Source organism: Maylandia zebra, linkage group LG17 (genome assembly GCF_041146795.1).
Source record: "Maylandia zebra isolate NMK-2024a linkage group LG17, Mzebra_GT3a, whole genome shotgun sequence".
Lineage (NCBI taxonomy): Eukaryota > Metazoa > Chordata > Actinopteri > Cichliformes > Cichlidae > Maylandia > Maylandia zebra.
In genome coordinates, this window is record NC_135183.1 from 469,452 (window position 1) to 479,238 (window position 9,787).

General features: G+C 40.6%; 1 long non-coding RNA gene across 1 annotated transcript; it reads left to right on the forward strand.

Annotated features, from left to right (window-relative positions):
* The first annotated feature begins 5,862 nt into the window (after positions 1 to 5,862).
* Positions 5,863 to 8,933, forward strand: LOC143413234 (uncharacterized). Its single transcript, XR_013093859.1, has 4 exons — positions 5,863 to 6,625; positions 6,984 to 7,136; positions 7,506 to 7,591; positions 8,182 to 8,933. It is a non-coding gene; the product is annotated as an uncharacterized LOC143413234 (long non-coding RNA).
* Positions 8,934 to 9,787: the final 854 nt, after the last annotated feature.

Below are 9,787 nucleotides of genomic sequence, written 5' to 3' on the forward strand. Positions count from 1 at the left end.
GGCGACTTGTTTAACCCCCGACTTCTCCCCCTTTTTGCTTGCCCAGCTGCATCAGTTCCCAAATAGAAAGCAGGGACAGAGGATCCCGGGTTTGTGCAGTTTAGCTCTGAATAACTTTTTCATTTGTTTTTAAATGTTAGAATGCAACATAATCTATTTGAAGATCAGTGTTGGAGCTTTTTTGCAATGTAATGTGTTTAAACGTCTTATTTTTCCACTCAAATAAAGGACATTCGAAGGTTGCACATCAACTCCCACAGATTTCCCACTGGCTTCTGGCTTCAGTTTACACAGCACACTGGGATCTTGTGTGTGGATCTATGTCGATGCTGATCTGTTCAACGACATGTTAACAGGAAATGTCCAGAGAAAGACTTACTGGAACTTTTCTGCCAGCTTCTGACAATTTGTGGTGGTGTCTTCTTTGCGTTTAAGAAGCTGTGCCTGGATCAGAGTTTCATTGTAGACAGGACGCTCGATCCTGTAAATCAGCTGGGAGTCTTCATCCTCTCGAGCTGCTGCAGCCACCACTTCTTCTTCTTCTTGCTCCATGGTAGAGGCCGGAGGGCTGGCGGAGAATCTATGTCCCGTGTAGTTTATTCTCTCCCGCTTTTTCTTCTCGGCTGGTATATCCTCATTCCTTAAACCTTTTCAGAGCAAGCGAGGACAAGACATGACAAGATAGTTATGATTTCTACAAGCATGGGTGACGATAATAAGAAAGCCCTTTGCTATGCTGACAAAGATTTCAGTTTGATTTGCAATGCTGCAACTTTCGAGTAAATATTTGGTCTCTGACCAGCTTATGTAATGGCTTGCATTAAGTCTGGTGTACTGGGGGAAAGGTTTGCTGAATAAATCATACGGCATAGAGTTTCCTCAGGGTAGGTGCGCAGTGTTTTACAGCTACAGGCAAACCTCTCTCCCAGAAGTCTTGCAACCACACGTCATCATGGACCACGATCGAGGAACAAAGCCATGCACGTGGGTAACGTTTATAAAAGAGGAACCACGTAGCTGGTCTGGTTAAGTACTTGGATTACAGCTCGACATGGTGCCTTCAAAGTCAATCCAAAAAAACAAAAAAATCAAATCTCTGTCTATGCAGATAAATAGTGAATGAAACTACTGTGAGAATAGCAGGCGACTGTTAGAAAGGTTAGAAGACAGTTCTGTATTTGATATTTACATTAATTATTTATTAAATCTATATTTATTATTTTATATATAATAATATGCAAATGAGTAACACTTGCTTGTTTTTCCCCGTGTGTGGAACAGGTCCTGAGCATTAACAGACTTATGTCACAGGTTTTATTTATCATGCAGAATCTCCTGTTCAGTCATTCTCGCGCCGACAGTTGGACGCCTCGCGCTTCTTCCCATTTCCTCTCCTCTGCTAGCTCGCTCACATCACATTGTAAAAAGCAGCTTTGATAAATTCAAAGCGGAGACACGGAATTTTAATTAAAGGGCCAATATGTGCTACAGGTACGACGGCGAGCGCAACTACAGCAGCTCCCGTGGCTGTGACAGAGGCTTTCACCTCCTCACAGGGAAACAAGCTAACTCAAAGATACTAGCAAAGACACTTCGCTCACCTCCATCCTCCTTGTTTCCCTCCAGCTGCTAAGATGCTGTCGGCTCAAGGAGAACACAAGTACATAAACTGACCTCCCCGGTTGAAGTTTAACAAGGGCAACGTCCTTTAACTAGAGCACCAAACGCTGACGATAAACCACAGATAGAATGTGCGGACAGGATGAGTCCCTCTGCGTAAAACTTTCTTGCAACTTCCGGTCCGCATGAACGGGAGTAGCTCTGCACGCATGCGTTGTTGTCTTTATCATCCCACTTTGTAGTCCTAAAACAAAGGGCAGGCCTACTTTATGTTCTTGCTATGCTTTAATATCAGTGCTAGAAGACAGAAAGGAAAGGGGACCTTTACATTTTAGCAGTTTTTGTCTAAAAGGTTTTCCAAATCTGGCATTTCCTGTTCTCTCTCAAGACAAATACCAAATATGGCAGGCACATTTATTACAGACACACAACACCGCTGTAGACACTCATCTACTGGAGTCAGAGTGGGAGCTCTCGTGTTTGGGGACAGGGGGTGGATGATGAAGCAGAAAGTGTTTGACGTGTGGCAGGCCTGGCCCCCTCCTCCCGGTGCCGTGTTGGTCACCAACACGTGCTGCAAGCCAGGATTCGGCTTTGGAGTGAGCACTCGTGTAAATGAGGAAAATGACTTTAGTTGAAGTTTATTTATGGTCTGTGTGAAATCACAAGACTGCAGTCAGAGAGAAAGAACTCTGGGTGGTAAACATCTCATGAACAACAGCAGAAAGTCACACAGCAGTCTGAGTATAACCAAATATCCCAGCTCCAACAGTCATGCAAAAAAAGTAGGTTAAGCAAAGTTTGTTTGTCCTCTGCTGCACAACCTCTGCACAGGGGTGTGCTTGCTCAGGTTTAACAGGTATTGGTCAACGTGAAATGGCTAGAGTGGCTGGTTTGGCTTCCACTTTCCCCTCATGGATTATGGAACTAACTCATGTTTAAAAGTGTATTTTTATATTTAAATGTATAATTATGAACAATAAAAGTAATGCATATTAATATTGTTGCATATATATGTATAGAAGCTCAGAGACCTGAAGTGCAACAAGCAAATATCCCTGATACCACAGCAGCAGCACCCTGATCATATTTTCATGTCATTTGTGCATAATTATAACTCTACTGTGAATGTTGCAGCACAAGTTGACACTCACCAGACTTTGCAACATTTTTCTAATTTTTTGCTATTTTGCTGAGCCCATATAAACTGTAGTCTCAGCTTGTTGCCACCAGGTGCAGTCTTCTGCTGCTGCAGCCCATCTGCTTCAAGGGTCCATGTATTGTGTGTTCAGAGACACTACTTTGGTTGTAACTGTAGTTTTTACTTGAATTACTGTTGCCTTCCTATCAGCTCAAAGGAGTCTGGCTGTATTCCTCTCAAATTTAGCAGACTGATCATGTCTGCATGCCTAAGCATACCGAGTTGCTACCATGTGATTGACACATACACATGAGTGAGCAGTTGAACAGGTGTACCTAATAAAGTGGCCTGTGAGTGTATTCTGTGCTATACTTTTGTTTACTAGTCCCGAGACAACAGAGACAGATACACAACAAGATTAAATCAGAGACAAGACAGAGCAAGACAAGGCACACTGGAAGTCCTACGTGACATGTACATGTATACACAGAAACGTACACACTGCATGTAAGTGTGTATACAACTGAATGTGGGTACTTTTGTGTGCATTTGTGGGAGGGGTGCATATGGGAAGAAAACAAACAACAGATAAATAATCATGCATAACCCTCACCTGTCGTGAAAATCGCCAATCAACTTTAACTACTTCTGAAAACCTGTTCTGACAAGATCATTTCCAGCATTTCATGGTTGCCCTCATTCCCATCCACAAAAGAAAGCGATGTAATCGGCCTACACTCATTTTGTTTGAGGTAAACGTTTCGTAGCGACAGTTTAAATATCAGTTTGATGCTTTGTAGCAGGATATTTGTTTAACCTGAAAGAGGTCAACGTTCCCTGCAATGATTAGGTGTCAAATTTCTATACAAGTTCTTAAATGTTTAGCAGACACAAAAAATCTAATGAAGTTTATGTGTAAGTTCAATAAGGAAGGTCTGTAATGACTCATATGCCTGCTTATCTGTTCTTCACATCACTACCACTTTCCCACGTTTTCACTCTCAACCATTACTCCAGGCCTCAAGGGCCGTTGTCCTGCAGGATCGAGCTGATTTAAATGGCTAAATGACCTCCTCAACATGTCCTGAAGTTCTCCAGAGGCTGGTAATGAACTAGTCATGTGATTCAGGTGTGCTGACCCAGGGTGAGATCTAAAACCTGCAGGACACCAGCCCTCGAGGCCTGGAGTTGGACACCTCTGCTCTAGTCCAATCTTCTTCTTGCCTGCCTTCTTTGAGCCAATCAGTCTCCTCATTCTCCCACTTAGACTCTCATTCGTGCAACCCACCGCCTTCCCATCTCCACCTCACAGACAGCTCAGTCAGAGCTCCACCCAAGCCTTTCATTTCAGTCAGTTGCAGTGCGGTGTGGGGTTTTTGTTTTGTTTTTTCTAACCACATGTGGACTACAAGTATGGGTTTTCTGGAGAGACTGGCAATGTAATTTAAACCCATCTTCTTCACAAAGGATCCACTTAGGATCACTGTGTACGATTTGAGAATCATTCTTCTCAATCAAGCACAGGCGACAGACATGGCAGCTGCTGAATGACTCATTAACACAAAGAACTGTGTTCATTCCAAGATAACCTCCAGTGAGCCACTGGACCACACACCTGCCCATCATACAGTAAAAACCTACGAGGCGATCGTGGCTCAAGAGTTGGGAGGTCTCCTTGTAATCCAGGAAAATCACCTTCATGTTTTTCTCTGTTTTATCTTCAGCTACTTTGAGAGTTGGGAGTTCGCCTTGTAATCAGAAGGTTGCCGGTTCGAGCCCCGGCTTGGACAGTCTTGGTCGTTGTGTCCTTGGGCAAGACAGTTCATCCATTGCCTACTGGTGGTGGTCAGAGGGCCCGGTGGCGCCAGTGTCCAGCAGCCTCGCCTCTGTCAGTGCGCCCCAGGGTGGCTGTGGCTACAATGTAGCTGCCATCACCAGTGTGTGAATGGGTGGATGACTGCATGTGTAAAGTGCTTTGGGGTCCTTAGGGACTAGTAAAGCGCTATACAAATACAGACCATTTACCTCTTGGCTTTCAGTGGTTCCAGTATGACACTGAAACCATACTTGTTTGCATCTTGTACATGAAAACGTGATATCAGATTACTGAATTAAATGTAAAGTTTCTGACAACAAAACAAAGACAGGCAGGCCCCGGCTGAGAACCAAAAAATGTGAACTTGGATCATGTTCAACTCTTATATGAGAAATCAACTGCGGAAAGAGGGAGAACCCAAATACAGACAAACAGAGGCAGGGAGTAACGATAACAAAGGCTGATTACCAAACATAGACGAAACAAGAAAACCAAACCAATGAACCAATGAAAAAAACCTAAACTGGAAAGACACTAGAAACTCGGTGCACGGAAATACATGCTCTGACCAAGGACTGAGGAAGACAAAGATGACACTGTGGGGTGAAGAGCGAAGTGGAAACACATGGGAACATGGCAGGAACAAATTAGACGTAACGAGACGGGGGAAGCAAAACTGAACGCACCGAACTCAAGAGACAGTCAAAATAAAACGGATGTACAAACACTGAAACTATGACTAAGATGTGTGGACTTGATTCGAGCAGACATGACAGAGAGACCTTGACAAAGACAGAGAAAGGAGAAGCAAAGCCTGAAACAAACACAGAGGACGCGACAGACTCTCACAGGAGACACGGGGATGACACAGAGGAACCTAACTGACAAGAGACCAGAAACACCCAAAAAGACCCCAAAAGAATGAAACCCAAGATTAACTCTGTAAAACTTGAACCAAATCATCTTCATTGTGCCAAAGAAAGATTCAAGACGTTGACACCTGAAACAAGTCAGTATGGTTTAACCCACCTACTCACGGTGCAGGAGTGCTTTTGGCTGGTCTGGCTCTCAGATCGCTGACTCTGAGCGAGCCCTTCATTTTCCTCACGTTAAGGTTATATACTGTTGTTCACAGGAATGTCTAAAAATTCAGCGCAGCATCATCACACAGATTAAACACAATGTGCATAGAAAATGTTATTTATTTTTGTTTACTTATTTTTTTTTTTCTGGACAAACAACATAAAGGGGACGTGGCTGCTGACCCACCTGGTTCCATGCACTGAAAAAAAGGGACTGGCCATCTCTTGGATTTATGTAAGCATCTTGCATGCATTTAACACAATTGCCTCATGTTTTAAAGTTAAATGTAACTATATAGTGTAAAAACTACATGATATGCAGAAAGGGTGTATTAAATTGTTCATATCATGTTCAGGTGACGTAAGTCAATAAGATAGCAACGTTAAATCTCGTGAAACCACGCGTGATTTCATCTCGCGGGCTTTGGATCGTGGTTTAAAAAAGGCATCCATCTCAGTCAAGTCGAGCAGCCAACTCTACGTTTTTGGTATGTCTTGATTTTTTGAATTAATATTTACCATATTTCAGCCAAATGTAGTTAAACGTCTAGAGTGTCGCCATGTAACATGCTAAAAAAGAGCCGTTAGCTTATTTGCTGTTTTATCTGTTGTCAAAGAATTGGCGCTTTTTCATTTGAATTTGTCTTTGGCACAAGAGCCGTAATATCACATTAAACCTAATTACGAGGCACTCATAACATAATTTGGTTTTCTGTGTGAATAGATTTGTCAACTGACTCTTCAGTTACATTGTGTATTTACTGCACCGTGGTGTTAGTGAGATTTTGGACATTGAACAGCTTTAGCTAATATCATCAGCGGCATTATGCTAGCTTACATCCCTACCCCTCCTGCCCTCACCTGCTGTCCTTTTGTTTTTGTTTTTTTTGCTGCACATTGAGAGATGACCTCTATTCTGCATTTCACCAGGAGTCAGCTGATGGATTGTGGGTTCAAGGTGTTATGGTAAGAAAGTATATTCTATTTTCGTTTCTGTAACTTAATTATAATAGGTTTTTTATAATTATTAGGTGCATGCATACTCACCCTATTAATACAACTGAGAGATCCAAAATCTGCCATAGGTTTAACTTATACCTGTATGTATTGCCAGAAAGGTGATTACTGGACTCGCATTAATGCACACTTGAACTGAAATGAGGTTGTAACTTGTGGGTTGTTGGGTTGCAAATCAGAAACAAACATCTTTGGATTTTTTTTAATCCCATAAGATCTGGAAACACAGTTTTTATTCAACAAAACATTACTGATTAACCAAGCACAGTGCCTGCTGTTATTTCAAAATAATTTTATGTCATTTCAGATAAAATGCAGCATTCCAGTGCATCCCAACCATGCCTTTACAGTCAAGGTTTCTGACGGAGCTGAGTTTTTCTCTGACAGTCTGCTGAAAGTGTTTGCAAAGTGATCGGGGGAACAGGGCACAAAGCTAAAGGATGTAGCTGCCATAATGACAGTAAGAACTTTAAAATTCTTTAACTACAAAGTGTATATGTATTGCATTAGGTCAGTAAAAGATTTTTATGCTACATCCATTGAAACAGTCAACTATTACCTGTGAGTAATGATTCCACTAAAAGGATGCCATAATTTTCGTCATGCATTTACTGGCCCACTGAGAAAAAATTCTTTTTTTAAAAATAAATGTTCTGGAAACTATATATCCATAAAGTTGATGTCAAACAGGAACTTTTGATATTGCTTTGTAGATGCTGGTGTTGCATGTTGACTGGTTTAAAAAGTCAAGAGTTTTTGTCTGGGATCATTTTCTTCTGTGCTACTGAAAAGTTCACAAATCTCTGTTTTCTTTGTTATAATACTTTAGGATGACATTAATGCTCGGAGTCCCTCATCAAAGTGCTCCGCATCTGTGTGAAAGACAATTGCAACATCTTGGTGCAGGAGTTCATGGTGAGTGTTTTATGAGTAGATTGTGGCTTTGCAACATTTAAAAATGCATTTAGTTATCCACTTGATCCTCATTGGACCAGTTAGGACCAGTAGTCCTCTTTAATAATTTGAAGTTCACATGAGGCCTGGTAGTGAACTCGGCCGCCGGCCCTTGAGGCCCCACCCCCCTATATTAGGGGTCACATCAGTGTGAAAAAACTTTAAATTTGTCATTCTAATGAACAAAGGAAAATCCCACCAATATTTATATTAGCTTTTGTTTGAAAAAATGACCAACTGACCAACAGCTAACTAAATTGTGGGGCTGAAAGTCTAAATTCTAACATCTTCTGAGTGACATAACCTGGATTTCTGATGGGCCGGTGTCTTTCTAACAAAAACTAATGTAAAGCATTTGAAATTATTATGTTTTTCACCCTCTCTTAGAAACTCTGTTAGACCATGAATGGCAGCATGGCAGGCCACTCTTTGGCTATAGCTATTTACTATGTTGCTTGCATTGGTTTAAATTACTCTAACATTAGAACTGGTAGATTCAAAAGAGATGAGTTTAAAAAGGAATCTTAAAGAAATGTTTTGTGTTTAACCAGGACTTGACTGAGGCCACTGCACAGATTGAGAAAACCACAATGAACATCTGTCTCCAGAGGATGCGGCAGGCAATGACTTTTCTGATGTTGTTCTTCAAGATCTGGATAACGTGACCTTTGCAGTAGCCATGCTGTTTGGACCTTTTTTATTCCTTCAACATGAGTTACCCATCACAACTCTGCTACACTTTTGAGGTGATTCAATGGGTGGTAATGGAGTTGGATGCAACTCAGCTCTCAAGAAAAGCTCACAACTAAGACAAAACTGCTCCTGCAACGAAGCTCACTGTTATGCATGCAAGGTGATCAGCTCTAGGTGAGAGGACATTTAAATCTCACACTTGTTCTGCTGCATTTTTGAAGCTCAATTCCAGGAACGGATCGCAGGGTTCATTTTTATATACTCTGCAACTGCCATGAGGACGAGCCGTTTTTTGTTGTTGTTTGTTTTTCCTTTTGCTCTGTACAAGTTCTGTTTGTCTGTTTGGCAGCATTTTTAAATTTCTCTTTGTATTTTTTCTTTCTTTTACTAGTGAAGAGATGTAGCGTGAACAGTTATACAGTCTAAATATCCCATATGGGTCGTGTGAAATGGTATTTTCAGTTTCATTCAGTTGAAGTAAAGAACGTTGAATATTTCTAAGTATGCTGTTTTGAACCAAGATGTCACAGTATGATCAGTGCTGTAATTTTTGACAGTCACTGTATCAATGTTATTTTTGCGTCTCTTGAATAAAGGTTTTGACCTGCAAGTGCTAATTTCTTTAGTTATTGGGGTAAAATGGGTAATGTTAATAGGAAGGTGTTTGCCAATTCAGTAACCTAATTTAATGTTAATGGAAACTAACATTACCTCAAATTGTTTAGTCATAATTGTTGTTTAACTGAATCTTGACGTTAGAGGCCTTAAATAGAATGTTTTGTATTGTTCTTTCCCAACATTTTTCAAAAAAACAGTCCAATTTCTTTGCTGTGATTGATTCCAGAGAACACGGAAGAACTGACATTATTTAACTGTTGATTTATATAGATTCAGTAGAGGAGTAATGTCAGTTTAATTCTTTACCTACTGTCAATGCAGTGAAATTAGACATTTTGTTTTGAAAGGTTACTGGTGGATGCCAGCAACCATCTTGGAAGAGAACAATACAATCTGTTATAAGGCCTCCATTTGAAAATTGTGTATTTGATACTAGAATATAATAGCAAAATGTAATTTGAAGATAACATGTAGTATTTAAGTGACCAAGTAGTATTGGGTAAAAGTTATTGAATCGTGTTGGGATAACGTGAGAAAATTGTGAAGGATTAAAATATTCCAAGAGCTCAAATTACTTCATCAAAACATGTTTAAGTCACATTTTATCAACACAAATTGCACAAGTTTATTGAACATGAATAAATTGTGTTAATTTAACTCAATTGTTTAAGTTGCTGCCAAAGCAAAACATCTGTGTGCAACAAATGTCCACCATTGAATTAAGTAAATCCAACAACATATTTTTTTCAGTGTGGATGGTTCTCCAAATTGTAACAGAACTACAGCTGAGATAAGAAAACTAAGCATTAGATGCAAGAATGATGTGCAACCACATTATAGAAGAGA